The following is a 16,011-nucleotide window of genomic DNA, read 5'->3' on the forward strand; positions in this document are numbered from 1 at the left end:
GGGGGGGGGGGGGGGGGGGCAGGCACGGAACATGTGCTGGAGTAGAGACTCCCCTGCAGGCCGTGGTGAGAGGGCAGGTTGTGCTCCTGCAGCACATGGAGGTCATTGGTGAAGCAGATGCCCACCTGCATCCTGTGGAGAAGCTCATGCTGGAACCAGCTGCCTGAAGAAGGCTGCAGCTCTGAGGAAACTACTCTGTTGTAGTTTGTCGCTGGAAAGATTGAAGTGCGCAAAAGGGAACCATGCTGGAACAGCATGGGCAGAGTTGCATCCTGTGGGAAAGATTCATGTCGGAGAAAGTTCATGGAGGACTGTCTCTCATGACAGGAACCCCAAGATGGAGCAGTGGAAGAGTGCGAGGAGTCCTCACCCTGAGGAGGAAGGAGTGGTAGAAACAATGAGTGATGAACTGACCATAAACCCCATCTCCTGCCCCCCCTGCACTGCTGGTGGAGAGGAGGTAAAGAAATCAGGAGCAAAACTGATCCCCAGGAAGAGGGAGGGGTGGGGTGAAGGTGTTTCTAAGATGTGGTTGTATTTCTCTCTCCTACTGTTTGTAAGTATTGGTGGCAGTGGTGTTTGAATTAAATTGATATTCTTTTTCTTCCCCTAAGGAGCCTGTCTTTTGTCTATGACCATAATGGGTGAATTATTCTTCTCTATCCTTATCTAGACCATTTTGTTTTAGTTTCTCTTTCCCATTCCTGAGGGGGAAGGAGTGAGGGAGCTGCTGGGTGGTGTTCAGTTAACGTCCGTGCTCCAACCAGCACAGAGAGTTAAAGAACAATTTTGCCTCTCCCATGTTGATGGTTTAGCCTCTTTCTCCTTGGGGAGCCTTGCATTTGACAGTTTGTCACAGTCCCCTTAAAAAGGTTCACCCTGACTTAATTGTTGAAAATCAAGAAGTTTAACATGATGCAACTTTGGGGTGCATATTAAGGAAAGAAAATGGAGTGGGGAGAAACAGAGAAGAGGCAACTTCAGAAATGATGAAAAGGTTTCAGCTTGGGGTAGTAATCCTATGAAGACTTACCATAATAAGTAACTTACCATCCACATCTGTGGATGTGTCAGGTTCATGATATGTGCAATTAACTATTTAACTACTAAACTGATGAATATAAACTTATTGATACAGGTCACCTAATAGATACTAGCTTAATTTATAATCTAACTGTACTATAGGAATTTTTAATATATATCTGTACAGCTCCTCATACAGTTATTAAAGACTGTGATCAAAATCACAATTTTAATACTACTAATAACGATACTGATACATTTAATGGACTGTCAAATGGGTAAGAGACTCTTATTTCTGTGAGATGTTATTATCACATTATTGCGTACACCTGGAAAAGTCTTAATGATATGTTAACCCTGCAGATTTATTTCACTATTAAACAGAGATCTAAAAATCTTAACTACAGTTCTAAATAATGTGCTTCATAAAACGTAACTTCATTTTTATAAACAGAGATCATCCTGGGTTAATTATAGACAGACAATGGACAGTATACAGAGTGTTAGAGTACTCCAGTCCAGCAGCTCACAAAATAAATCCTTGGCAATTTAATCTCGAGGAAGAAAGAAGGTTTTTGTAAGTTGAAATGGGACAGTTTTGACCTTATGCAGAATAGACCCATAATTTACGAAATAGATGGAAACTTTACTGCAAAAGTGTAGTATGAATGATTAGATCTAAACCACTTGCACTTTTGTGCCTCCTGTACGTCTCTGGAATACAACTCTACCACCACAAATGGTCGTGAAAGTAGAGTAGCCACACTCTTAGATAATCACTGCACCTGCAAAAAAAGGTTATCATTACAGTTACAAGGCAGGAAACACTTAAACAAAATGCTATTAAACCAGTTGAATTTTACAGGAAAATATCAGTATTATTAAGAGTCGTGTTAAATTGAGTAGGACTTTAAGTGTCTGATTTCAAATTAATTTTTTACTTTTCAGACATTTCTTTCCTTTTCCAAAAGGCTGTTGAATTTTTATATTTTGATGTTTGGTATTTTAGACATGTCAGCAAACATGTTATATAAAATGCTGAGCTGTTATGCAGTTTACTAAGAGCTCTTGTTTCCTAAAATCCTGGCTTTGATTTTCCACATTTCAAACACTGTGATCAATAAATAAAGACTATTAATCAATCTTGCAAGGCACTTTTTTTTTTTTTTTTAATTATTAAAGCTTTAAATAATACAGAAAAACAATTCCAAGCTTTTCTGAAAAACAGCAATTACTCCCAATTCAGTAGTCTGTAAACATCTTTATACCTGTGCTGAGAGTTTTAGCTTTTGTGAAAAGATTTCTACAGCAAAAGAAAATACATAGACATGTATTTGAAATGTATTTGACTCTGACAGACAAAATACTCAATATAAATAAGCTGCTTCCAAAATCAAGTGTCAATTAAAATCATTCTGTAGCTAAAATGACTCACTGTCCTCTAATTCTTAGATACATCTTGGTATTCCTGGAAAAGCTCAGCTCTGTGGACTCTGTCTCTAGCAGCATGGTTCATGACTCGGTCCTCATTAGGGATGCATTTTTTTCCCCAAGACAGAAATATATAAAGCAAAATAGTGTGGTGTGCTGCAATTTATAGTATCCTTCAGGTACTATGCTATTGTATTCATACTGTCATTTGTGGTATCAATTGACAGACACAGGAGATAAGCCTTCCTAATTCAACCATGTATGACTGTGGTGATAATCAATGATATTTTTCCTTTGTGACAACCTAAAATGAAAATCTTTAAAGAGCATTTTGGGTTTGTTTGCTTTTTTTCTGACTCTGTCCACAACTTTGTCACTACTCCAAATATGAAATATATTCAATAAGAAGGGAAGATGTGCCCTAGCCTTACAGGTACATCACTTATCTCTGTTCTTCTGTGTAAGGAATTAAAAAGTTCCTCTCCTTTCCTTTCAGCAGCTACAATCCAGCAATATAGGACCAGAGAAATGAGGCTGGAGGTCAATAAATGTCAGGTTTTCCTACTTTTACTGGGATATTTACTCATGTAAATAATGCCATATTCCAGTCCTGTTCCTTCTTTCACAAAGTAGCCTAGCAGAATTGGCAGAGGAGCATGCTTTAAAAGATGCAATATTTTAGGGTTTTTTTTTGCTTTTAAATCATGTGTCTTCACATGACATAGAGGTATTGTGCCAAACACAGACATTAGCCCATCTTTGTCAACATACCCATATTCTAATACACAGGACTGGAGCTGTAAGTCTACCCTATCAGCTGATTCTGAAGCAGAATGAACATAAACTGGTTCAACTATAGCAAAGGAAGAGTTAAAAAATGTTAGCAGAGGTTTGTTTCTTTATCAGTTGAAAAGAACAGTGTAATGACTGTCTTAAAATGTCATTTTTATGTCTGAAAGGATAAAAGGAAATTAAAGCTGTTGGGAATTCTTATTCTTTATCTGAATTAATTTCTTTGACCATTGGGTTATTGTAGTGATTTGCTGCTCTTGGACTTGCATTGTGTTCTGGTGCTAGCACTGCTGAGAAAATCTCTCCCATATGCTTATAATGAACAGGCTCAAATTACCCTGTAATGTGACACTTATCATTATTTCCCCCTTTACCAACTGAAAGTGGGAACGTTAGTACATTTAAGGCAGGCTGAGGAGAACTGCTGGTAACTCAAATGCCTTTAGATCAAACCCTTCCCCCACATTTCCCCACATCAAATATTATTATTACTGCAGCTGAGTAAAATGAAGAACTGTTCTTGCTCTTATTACATGTATATCTAGAGTTACTGAGTTCACAGCCCACTGTGCTACCCCTGTGAGATTTACAGACTAGGGAAGAAACACATCTCAAGAACCAGTGGCTGAAGCCGTATCAATTCAAGCTGTAAATGAGACATATATTTTTAATCAAAAGCTATCAGGAAAGATAGACTCCATGTCCTATAGTCTTCCAAACCAGCTCAGACTATTTACAAAATAGTCCACTGTTTATTCAAATGCCAATTATTAGGCTAAATACAGGAATAACGAATGAAATTTTATGCATCCAAGCATATCAGATGTGATGAACTATTTGAGCCTCTGGCCTTAAAATCTCTGAATGGGGATCTCATTGCATAGATAGTGGGCAGCTGGATTGATTGTTACTCCTATTTTACAGATGACGAAAAAAGACTAAGGAGGTAATGTGTTACAGATATTTTGTTTGAGTCCAACAAATTCAATTTTTTTTTTTTTTCTGCTATGAAACAGAACTTCAGTTCACCCTTTAAAAATACATCTATACAGCCTTTGGGTGTATAGAAGTCACCTGCATGCCTTGTACAGCTCTTAATCGCTGGTGTTTGAGCATGATTCCTGATATGTAATGTATAAGAAAGGAAGATCAACTGTCACATCTGTGATTTAACCCTTGATCTTTGTCTTTCCAAATACCTTGTGATTGGTGCTTACTGTCACATCATTAGGGTCTTTCCTGTAGCAATAGGATTTCATTTGTTTACCTATTTCAGCTACACTGCAGTCAACAGACTCCCTGTGCTCATTCCTTTTTTATAAGAATTAGTGTCAACATTCCTCCTGGAAAAGAAGCATAATGCTCATGTAGAATTGTCCCTGCTGTGTTGAAGTTACGTTTACAATATTTGTTGGAGGGTTCAGATTCAAAATTTAACAACCACGTTCATAAGTTCTGGCGTTCATCCCCAAAGTCCCTGCCAATCTACTAAGTACAGTCAGCGTTTGCAGACATACAGCTGTCCAGCTGATGATACCCTCTGGGTAGCTATTGTGACTAGGGATACTGCAAGTTGGAACCAGCATTTCTGCATAGGCCAGAAAGCTAAAGTCTTACTAACTCATTCATGCATTTTCCTCCACTGTATTTTTTAAATTAATACAAAGACCCAAGGCAGTCCTATTGTTCCTGCTACCATATTCTCTGCTGCTCCTCTGAATCGTTTAGTGTATGGCTATGACTACTCCCTGCAGGCGTAAAACTGATCTACATTGACCCTAATCGACTTAGAAAGTCTGCCAGGATCACAGCATAATATCAACTAGCTATTTGCTTACCCTGTGTTATTATATTAGATTGTAGCACAGAACAAAATCTAATCAAGTATAAGATTTTATTGTTGAGGTACTGTAAAAAGTATAAGGAAAGAAGAGCAATGCTTATTCTAATTTAAGACAATGCCCCAGATAGATCCTGATTGACCCAATTAACTGAAGGACCTAATTTGGGAGCATGATTGCTGTAGGCAGTGGCTGTTGTCAGAGGACAGAGACAAGCATCTACTGTGGGTTGAGACTATAATTCTGAATTATCCTGGGGAGGTGCCTTTCTCTCTCATTAACTGTTAAGTATGTTTATGTTTCCAACTTAAGTACCTCTGTTAGGTATATAAACATAGGTGAGATGAATCAGAACTTAAGCAAAGGTGACAAATTGAATGGAAATCATTGTGTAAAGCAAGAATAACCGCAGTATGACTGTGGTTTCTGTTTTATGTATAGCTGTTCCTGAATCTATTGATGATGCTACCCAAGATACAAATTTTGCAACGGCCTCCTCACTGTGTCCTCACTGAGCTTAATTTAACCATCCATGAGAATGGCTTTCCAGGTATTTCGGAAAAACTGAGTCTTTAGCTAGACAGATTTTTGAACAAAGTTCAAAATGCTGGGTTTAAGGTAATTTTTGTTATATGGGCCAGTTCTTTGGCTACCCAGACTGGGAAAACACAGATGGGAAATAAGTCTCAAATTTTCACTCATGTAGGTTTTCAGGCCTCATCATTTATATGCAAGACAGAACCATGTGCATAAACATTGGCTTTGGCTTAGGAAATCAGACCAGACTTGAACCAAAGGCCATATGACTCAATGTAAGCTCAAGTGTTAACGGTGGCTAACCCATGCAGAGACTGTCTTCCATGAAGAGTATGAACCAAGGCACAGACTGGTAAAGAAGCCAGCTGAAAGGTCATACTGTTTAGGGGCAAATAGGAATCCTGTTTATTATGAAGGCAAAAGAGGAAATTCAAAGAAAAGTGAACAAAGATTATAGGTGAGTGGGAAGACTGAAGCTATTTGAAGGATAAATATTTGTCATATAATATTGATTTTATGCTGGTTGTCCCACTAACCTGGATTCCCTATGCTACGCTCACACATATTAGACTCATAAATGGAGCAAATGTGCTAAGATGGCTTATGGTCCAAAGATGCAAATGTTTATGCTCCTTCCTATAAAACTGCTTTCACTTAATTACAGACTTATGTCACTTAAACACTTCAAATTTAAAGCTGTTTCAACACTTTAAGGACTGGTTTCATTAACTGAAAATGACTTCGCACTCCTAGAAGTTCTAACGGGATAAATGACAGCATTTTAACTTGGTGGAAAGTGTTTTCTTGGGAAGAATATTTTCATCTTTTTTATTAAGTTCACCCTGATCCAACAACTAACACTAGTGAGAAGTTTGAGAAGTGACTCATTCTGAGTTACAGTACTGAGAGTTGTTTTATGAGCTAACTACACATTGTGGCAAAACACCTTATTTTTAACTCAATGCTGGGATAAGGTCCAGGATACCTCGATCTCACATCCCTTCCCTCTCACTTTGGTCTGCAGAAGAAAACCCAAAACATTGGGGCAGCCCAGATGTAGGCCAGAAGAAGCAGCGTAATTCTGGAAGCCTCTGCTTAGCTATTTTGACAGGTTACATTGAGAATCTTCCCTAACTATAGGAAGAATCTCACCACTTAGGTAAAAAATGTTACAGGGTGTCTGCACACTGGGTGGGAAGCTGCTTAGAAGCAGCCATCTCAATACATGCAACATGACAAATGTGTCTGAATAGGTACCGTATTTTAAGCGGCCTAGTAGATTCCTCTAAACTCTCACACTGCAGGGCTGGTTGGTTTTGTTTGGTTTGGGTTTGTTTTTGCGGGGTTTTTTTTGGGGTTGGTTTTTTTTGTTTGTTTGTGGGGTTTTTTTGGTTGTTTTTTTTGGTTTTTTTTTAGGTTAATGTCTGTTGGTAAAGGCAGGAAATGAAAGATTTTGAGAGCATTTTGACTGCCATTAGCTACAGACAACATTTGCTTTTCTTTTCATTATAAGGAAACAAATCTTTCTCTACAGTTTGCATGTGATTTGCCAAGTCTATTTATTTGTCAGCTAAGAGCAGCTCCAAGACCACACTCAAGAGCAGAGCCTGTAAACACAAAGAATATTATGAGACTGTGTAATCAAACACTGCCTGATGATGCTCACCTAGCAGATGGCTTTAAAAAAAACAAAAAAAAACAACCCACAAACAAACAAAAAACCCTCAACCCACAGAATTTCAGAACTCTGAGTTCCTGTATTGAAATATTTGACTTTACAACTTTGAAGTTCTTTCAGTGTGTTCATGTGTGTGTGTAGTGGGAAAGAAAGATGTTACATAAATATAATTATTCTATAAACACACTGAATACAGTAAAACAAATGCAAGTTTATGCAAAACCATCTTTAACAGAATGCTTTTGCAGTTCACACAAAACATGAAACCCTATATTTGGATACAAAGCATGTTCTGCTGCAAGTTACACTGTAATTTAGGCAGAACATAATTTTGAGATTTACAATTAGGAAATCTATTATAGCCTCAAGTACTGAATCTCAAAAATAAATTTTCAGCAATGAAATGCAAGTGATTTAACACCATTGATCATGTGGTACAAAATGCATTCAGTTGGCTTTTAATAGGCAAAGATATAATTAAAGGAAATTATATACAATCTTTCTGTTTAATACTTCTATATATGCACATACACAATAGGCAGCCTGATAACTCTTTAACTTCTAGCTATCGCTAGAAAATTACGGCACAAATAACTTCTTATTTGACACATAATGAGACAAAATTTGTGCTTACACGGTGATTTCATTTCAAAACCTTTCTAAACTCTACCAGGCAGTGCCTCTATTTTAGATCATGTGAAAGATGTTAAGGCCTCTATAAAACACAGTATAGCTTAAGGTAAGAAACAAACAAGTTCCACCCCAAAATAATGTCAGAAGCTGTGACAAAACCACGGGGAAAGTACCAAAGAGATCATAGAGGCACAAGGAGCATCAAACATCTCTCTAGTTATATCTATTCATCATATTTAGGAAAGCCTACCTACAGTAGTCTAACTCACTTTTAAATGCCTCCAATGATAAAGATTCAATGGACTCCCTAGAAAGCCTTCCTTTTGATGTCAATTACTTAATTATTTAATCAATTAATTATACTGGTAATGTCTTTTGCTACTCGTTTAGTAATTGGTATTATATTGTTAATTATGTTGGTTAACTTTCCTGGAATATCCTCCAGATTTTATTGTCCCCATTAGCTGGTGACTGAGTTCAGCTTTTCAAACCATTGTGCACCCTCCATGTGACAATTACTGCTGGACTGTGTTCCTCTATAGTTTATTTATGACAGTGCCAAATGGGACTGTGTGAAAATGCTTACTAATGTCAAGATATATCAAATTTCTAGTTTCTCCCTTGTCCACTAGGCAATTACCCTGCCACAGAAAAAAACTTGGATTGATTTGAGATGACTTTTTTTTTCTTGTCAAATCGATGTCAGCTCTTTCCTATCACCCTACCCTCAGGGTGCGTCCAAACTAATTAACATGCTGTTCCAGAATGTCTCTGGTATCGAGGCTAAGCTGATGGACCTAGGTCTAACCTTTTACCCTTTTTTAAAATTCACCTGGTTTTTAAAATTCACCTGGTTTCCATGTGGTTTTTAATTACCAATGTCTCCTAGATTTTGTCTGCTTCTTTGAGTACACATTATAAATACATCTAACTTTCCTTAATATTAACTGTTTTAAGTATATGTCTATAATTAATATTCCCTAATCAAGATTTTTTTAAAAATCTGAGTTTATATTTAAAAATCCACATACTAATTTTTGTATAAATTTAACAACCAGAGCTTAAAACATCTTTCACAAATCATTGAATGCTCTGAACATTGCATTTAGATGATATTCAGTTTCTAATTGTTAAGGGAAGTCAAATCTGGAGGACTTGAAGACCCAGGGGATTTCTCCTCTTTAGTCTGTTTGTTCCTGCTTCTAATCATATGGGCTGCCAGCAGCAAGGCTAAACATGTATTGTAAAGATGCAGATACACACACAATGCACAAACACCTGTATAATACACACACAGATGTGCATCCAGCTGTATAGGTCAACAAAGAGAGAGAAAGAGTAGCATCTTTACTGGAAGCCATAAATGCACCAGCAGCACTTTCATCACTGTGAACAGCATCAGGGGCAGACCCTGTGTCCACTCTTCAGGTGATCAGGATTAGAGCTCTCTCACAAACATACAAGTGTCTTTACTCTCCCAATCCATGGGCACAGGCACACCTGTGAGCTCCTCGAGCCCTGGCTCTGCAGACAAGTCTAGAATAAACACCCAGGCACAGCCCCAAACTTGGGTCTAGCCAGATTAAGTCTCCCGCTCATGGGCTGCTCCTGTTTGAGGTTCACTAGCAAATCACACATGATAGAGTAATATCACACAGAGAAGAGACAGGAACAGTTCAACAGGACATGACAGACTGTAGTGACTAAGTGTATTGCTTGACCAGTGTATTTGGTTTGCATGGCAAGGTTTTGGTAGTGGAAGAGTTACAAGGGTGGCTTCTGTAAGAAGCTGCTAGAAGCTTCTCCCATGTCCAACAGAGCCAATGCCGGCTGGCTCCGAGATGCACCCACTGCTGGCCAAGGCCAAGCCATCAGTGATGATGGTTGTGCCCTGGGATAACATATTTTAAAAGGGTGGGGAAAAAAACAACGGCACAACAGCAATTGCAGTCAGAGAGAGGAGTGAGAATATGTGATAGAAACAACCCTGCAGCCCCCATGTCAGTGCAGGAGGAGGGGCAGGAGGTGCTCCAGGCCCAGAGCAGAGGTTCCCCTGCAGCCCGTGGGGCAGCCCATGGGGAGGCAGCTGTGCCCGGCACCCATGGAGCTCCACGGGGGAGCAGAGACCCACCTGCAGCCCGGGGAGGAGCCCACACCGGAGCAGGTGGGTGCCCGAAGGAGGCTGTGACCCCGTGGGGAGCCCACGCTGGAGCAGGTTTGCTGGCAGGACTTGTGACCCCATGGGGGACCCACGCTGGAGCAGCCTGTGCCTGAAGGGCTGCACCCCCTGGGAGGGACCCACGCTGGAGCAGTTCGTGAAGAACAGCAGCCTGTGGGAAGGACTCACATTGTCTGTGGGAGAGACCCCACACTGGAGCTGGGTAAGAGTGTGGGGAGTCCTCCCCCTGAGGAGGAAGGGGTGTCAGAGGCAATGTGTGATGAACTGGCCATAACCCCTGTTCCCTACACCCTGAACTGCTGGGGGGAAGGAGGTAGAGAAATCGGAAGTGAAGTTGAGCCTGGGAAGAAGAGAAGGGTGAGGGGAAGGTGTTTTTAAGGTTAGGGTTGTATTTCTTATTACCCTATTCTGATTTGATTAGCAATAAATTAAATTAATTTCCCCGAGTTGAGTCTTTTTTGCCTGTGATAGTAATTGCGGAGTGATCTCCCTGTCCTTATGTCAACCCATGAGCTTTTAATTATATTTTTATTCCCTCTGCTAAGCTGAGGAGGGGGAGTAATAAAGCGGCTTTGGTGGGCACCTGGCATCCAGCCAAGGTCAACCCACCACAACCAGAAGGACATATGGACCAAGAGCCTGCTTATGTGGACTGGCCTGTTTAGCCTCTCCTTTCCATTTTCACCCACCCACTTTGGTCATATTTTCCCATCCACTTTGATCTTTCACTTTGCCCACCTTCAGCCCCTCTCCTAAGCCTACCATAAAAGTTTCACATTTTCATAATTCCCTTTGCATATACCACGACTTTTATATTTCCTGTGAGACGCATGGTGATCTTGTTTCCTCACTGTTAGCAGTTTCTAAGCTCTCTGAGGCTATGCTCCAGTGGAACCTTCAGTGATTTGCGAACTCTAGCCTTAGGTATAGTCTCTGATGCCTCCCATTTGTTAAAATTTCTGTATCTTGGTATTTCATTTATTACTTTTTCATCTGTCTTCTGGGGGGTTTGTTTGTTTCTTTATGTTGAATAGCTGTTAATGAGATATCCTCATAAGCCAGATGTTCTTCAGTCCCAGATATCCACAGTTCTTTTACCTTCTATCTTTGTATTAATGTAATGCCAGAGATAAGATCCTGAAGAATTAGTATTTTTTGATTCCTGGCTCTGCAATGGTTGCACGATCAACTTTTTTATATTTTTATATTTATATTTTGTCCTTCTATAAGGACATAATTAGTTCTGGCAATTAAGACCTGATATAACTTTAATGTGATGTTATTAAATATTACGGATCAGAAATAAATAACTGCATTTGGAAGATTTGATAAAAGACAACTTGTCTTATTTATTAAAACTACCTATCTACCTAATTCTCTCTATTTATTTACAGTTTCTTCTGTTGAATAAATCTCTAGGCTGTCACAGCTACTTGGTTAGGTAACGCATTTAAGACCTTTAAAATTCCTTGAAGAACTTGCTGTGGACCACCTTTTCATTCCCTTCATATTCATCTCACACTGAGAGTCATATTGCTTCAGGAGGTACCAGATCTCCATTTTGAGTAACTGTTAGATAAATGGAAAGATTTCAAGCACATGAAATGAATAGAATAAATAGAGATAGCAGCATGTCAGAGCAGAGCTGTGAAAAATACTTTTTATCAGTTGGATATGGTTTCGCAGGCTAAAGGCACACTAATGAGCAGATCTAAAGTATGTAACTTCAGCCATCATATCCAACTAAACAGACTCTATGCATATCTCTTCAGCACCCTGTGCTCTGAGACATGTCAAAATGTACTTCCATTATTAGAGTTCTATTTGCTGCATATTTTGAGGACAATCAAAACATTTTATGAAGACATTTTAGAGTCATGTGAAGCCCTATAGAGAGGGGGAAATGGCTATAGGAGAGTTGAGCACACGTCCCTTCTCATACACTGACTGGGTCTTGCAGTTGAGGTGCAGCCCACATTGGACAGAGTTAATGAGGTGCCACAGAAAGTTCTAATCCCTTCTTAGGCATCTTCTATACCATCTCATTAGGCATCTTTGTTACAGAGACTCTCAAATAAACAAAAAACCATCAAAAATTACAAATTTATTATCAGCACAATCAACCAGCCCTCTGCAACTATTCAATTACAGGTTCAAATGTCCACAAGAGGAAAGTAAAACAACTTCCTAGGGTTTAACAACAACCCAAAGCACAGAAAAAAACACCACTTTCTACAGTTTAAGGCAACTCAAAGCACTCCATCAGTTCTAGGGTTTAGTAACAACCCAAATTGCTCTATCACTTCCTAGGGTTTAACGACAACCCAAAACACCCTATTGCTTCCTAAGAAGTGAAGACTCTCAACCTTGGGGAACTCAAGGAGTCTCTTTGGGCGACTTCCCGACCCAAGGAGAGAGTCCTCGACCAGAGAGTGCTGCTCCAGGGGGACTAGCTCAAAATGGCTCCCCCAAGGGACTCTTCCCAGGGCGAACCTGATCTGTGGTCAATAGCGGCTCCAATTGGCCAAAGCTCCCAACTACAGTGCAGCTCTGATAAAGACTATCAAGACATGCTACACACTTCAGCTGCCAGGAAGCCCTATTTTCATTGGGCAAGTGCACCTGCAACAATCTTCGAGTCACCATCTCTCGAGTTATTTAAGAGACATGTAAGTGTGGCACTTAAGGACATGGTTTAGTGGTGGACTTGGAGTGTTAGGTTAATGGCTGGACTTGATGGTCTTAAGGGTCTTTGCCAACCTAAATGATTCTATGATTCTATCCTTCCACTCAGTAAACTTTTTCCTAATATAGTAGCTTTCATTTAGATGAAAAATAATTTTTCTGTCAAAAATCTATAGGAGATGAGGATTCACTACAAAGAAAGCAGTAATAGATTTGAGATTTCTGGAGTCCAAACTCTACAACTGCTCTTATTCATAATATACTGGAAGCATGAGAGGGCTTGAAACAAGAGTTTTATAAATACTGGAATGTTTAGAAGTTCTCATGTCATGTTACTGATAACTATTCTTTCTAAAAATTATATTAATTATTTTTACATATCCATAATGAGTGATTCACCCTTTCAATCAGAGTTCTCTGTTTAGAGTCAGTGTGAAAACTCTACAGTCCCTTATAACTCAAAGCAACTTGAGGAACTTAGGGCAGGAATCAACTTACCTAACCTAACATTAACCATCCAGACATTAAGCATCACACCAAAGAGATTTGTGCAGCCTTACTCAACTGCCAAGGGAAAGAGATGGGTACATCCTGAGGACATCTCCTATCTCGGACAGAATCTTAGTAGTTGATAAATTACTTTCTGGGAGTGTCTCTCTTCCTGCATGGGCTACAGATGGAGTCTTGTCAACTAGCCTAGACAAGATGCTTAACTTTCAGAAGGATAAAGTTAAGTAAAATCAATCCAGCCTCTGCAACTAACAATGCAGCATTTTTTATTCACTGGATCACTTCATTCATTGTAAAATTTTAGGTAGCAGAGAGGCTCATTTTAAAAAATTATAAATAGTCAAGCTAATTCATTAGTTTAACCTATCAATATGAATGTTTCATCCAGTTCAGATTTTGGTGGTCTAATAATTACTTTCCAAATTTGACAATTTTTAAATACTTAATATAAGGAATCTCTTTTACATTGTTTTCACAGTTGAGTGCTTCATGCTAATATTAGTTGTGCTACTGAAAGAGTAAATGAAAGCATAACTATTTGTAATTTAAGTATCAGAGAAATCCAAGGTAATTCTTTTCTTGTTCCTTATACTGTCAACTTTGACACCTATTTCCTTATCCTCATTCTTTCCCACTCTTCATGCTTGTCAATCTCATTTGAAGAAACATACATATTTTTCTATCACATCATAAAAAGGAGAAATAAAGAAGGTTGAAGAAAAAAAAAAAAACAACTCACTGATTTCTAGCAATATTTACTCATTTCTAGTAACTACAAATTCATACTGAGTTTCATAGTCTTCTCCATGACTTTCCTGATGCCAGACTCAGTTCAACCTGGCACTTTGGTGTCACCATGTCATCAGCATTGCATTTACTGAAGAAGCACCTGACAGTCAAAAGTTTCATTCCTCTGTCTGCGTGGGCTTGTTTAAACTGAGAAAGGTGTTGTCAATATTCATTCAGTTTTCAACTTTTTCTCAGAAATCATGGGTTGATGTGAACACATAAAAATGACAGATTGAAACACTTGTTAAAAAGTTTTGATGATTCATATTCTCACATATATTTGGTATAAGTATGATTTTCATGTTTCTATTACTTAAAAAATATGCAAAATCAGCTTGACAAGGATTATATGAATTTGCCTGATGAGAAACAAAACCCACATTGCTAGATTCTAAATCCATCTCATTTGATTACTCACTGTGTGGTTAGCGTCAAAAATACCTCCCAACTATCATTCTTATCCTTTTAAGAGTATGCTGCCTAATGCCACTGTCATTTTTCCACACATCTTTCTGTTCTGCCTCACTTCCACTTGCAAATAATGAACCAAATCATCTTACACTGTTAATGAGAGCAGCTCCACTGGAGTAGAAGCATCATTTATAAGGTTTAATAAGCATTTAAAGAGAGTTTATGGACTTACAGGTCTGAAGTGTTGTCTTAGAGTTGACAAGGTGACTTTAAAATTCTGTTAATTTTCTGTTTCAAGATGGTGCAGTGCATGATTTTGATGTCATTAAATGATGGTGAAAGGAGATATTATGTATGGACAGTGGACATGTCCAGCCATTGATGGGTACTGGGACATGAATCAGAACTAAACATTACAAATTGTTGAATATTTATTACCAAATGGTCCTTTGGAAATCCTCTTGGGGCTGTTTCACAGCAGTGGTCACACTTATCAAAATGAATAATTAATGACTCACCTGCTAAAAACCCTGCACTACTGATAGCTTTGTGAAACTTTTATTTGTGAAGAAAAGCAGCCCCAAATTACAGGCATAGGAAGAAGTATAGAAAATATTAATCAAGGAAAAAAATCTATTGATTAAGTATCTTGCATAATAGCATAGAAAAAAAAAAAGTCAAAATAGTTAGCTATTTGTTACTGCAGGTTCTCAGAGGATGCTTACCAATAAAACCAGCCACCCACCTGAGCTGAATCGTGTTAAGCCTGAGCAGCTCCAGGCCTAATTCATGTTTTGGTCATATCCCAGTTCATTACCTGTATCTCTCTCTCTGTGTCACTGACAGGGCTAGTTTCTGTTGGCTTTCTCAGAGCATACTCAACATAGTTTGGTTCTACAAATAGAAAAGCTGGGATCACCCTTATCCCTTCCTTGATCTTTTTTTTTATCTAGGAACACATGGAAAAAGCATGCACCTGTGTTATGGGGATTAGCTGTTCTGGTCCTGGAATATATGCTTCCTATGGGGGTGCCCTAATTGCCACAGTGAGGTGGAGTCTAGGGAAAGGAAATGCTTTTGTGTCTTTTTTCTTAAGCTAAAATCATTCCACTTTACATGGGATCGATGAACATTCATTTGGCACAGAAGAAAGAATGAATGTGATTATAATGGTTGATGCATTTATCTGGGAGGCAAAAATGACCAGGTGCTCCACTTTGTGAATACTTTAATATTCAGTATTGATTAGATTAATGAAGGGCCTCCAGGTCTCTCTTTTTCTTCCCAAAGGCTTTAACTACAAGGCTCTAGAGTAAGGTTCAAGTTTCCAGTTTATAAGTCAAAACAAGAGAACATTTTAACCACATGGAACGAGATGGTTCCTGCTTCATCCCTTGGAACTCAAGAGTCTCGTAAATGACAGATGTTGAGATTCCAGCTCTTTTCAGCTAAGTACTCATAAACTGAATAAAATGAGCAATCCTGAATTTTTTATATCTTTT

General features: G+C 38.7%; 1 long non-coding RNA gene across 2 annotated transcripts in view; it reads right to left on the reverse strand.

Moving 5' to 3' along the window:
* The window catches only part of LOC113484794, a 41,808-nt gene that overhangs the window by 4,295 nt on the left and 21,502 nt on the right, over window positions 1-16,011 (reverse strand). Inside the window, exon 3 of one of the 2 annotated variants that reach the window (XR_003399309.1) lies at window positions 11,600-11,683. The exons of the other annotated variant lie outside the window; for it this stretch is intronic. This is a non-coding gene — a long non-coding RNA (uncharacterized LOC113484794). Of the gene's footprint in view, window positions 1-11,599; window positions 11,684-16,011 lie in introns of those variants that run through there. 2 annotated transcript variants of the gene reach the window in all.

This window comes from Athene cunicularia (genome assembly GCF_003259725.1).
Source record: "Athene cunicularia isolate RWA chromosome 1 unlocalized genomic scaffold, athCun1 chr1_part1, whole genome shotgun sequence".
In the NCBI taxonomy this organism is placed as follows: Eukaryota; Metazoa; Chordata; class Aves; order Strigiformes; family Strigidae; genus Athene; species Athene cunicularia.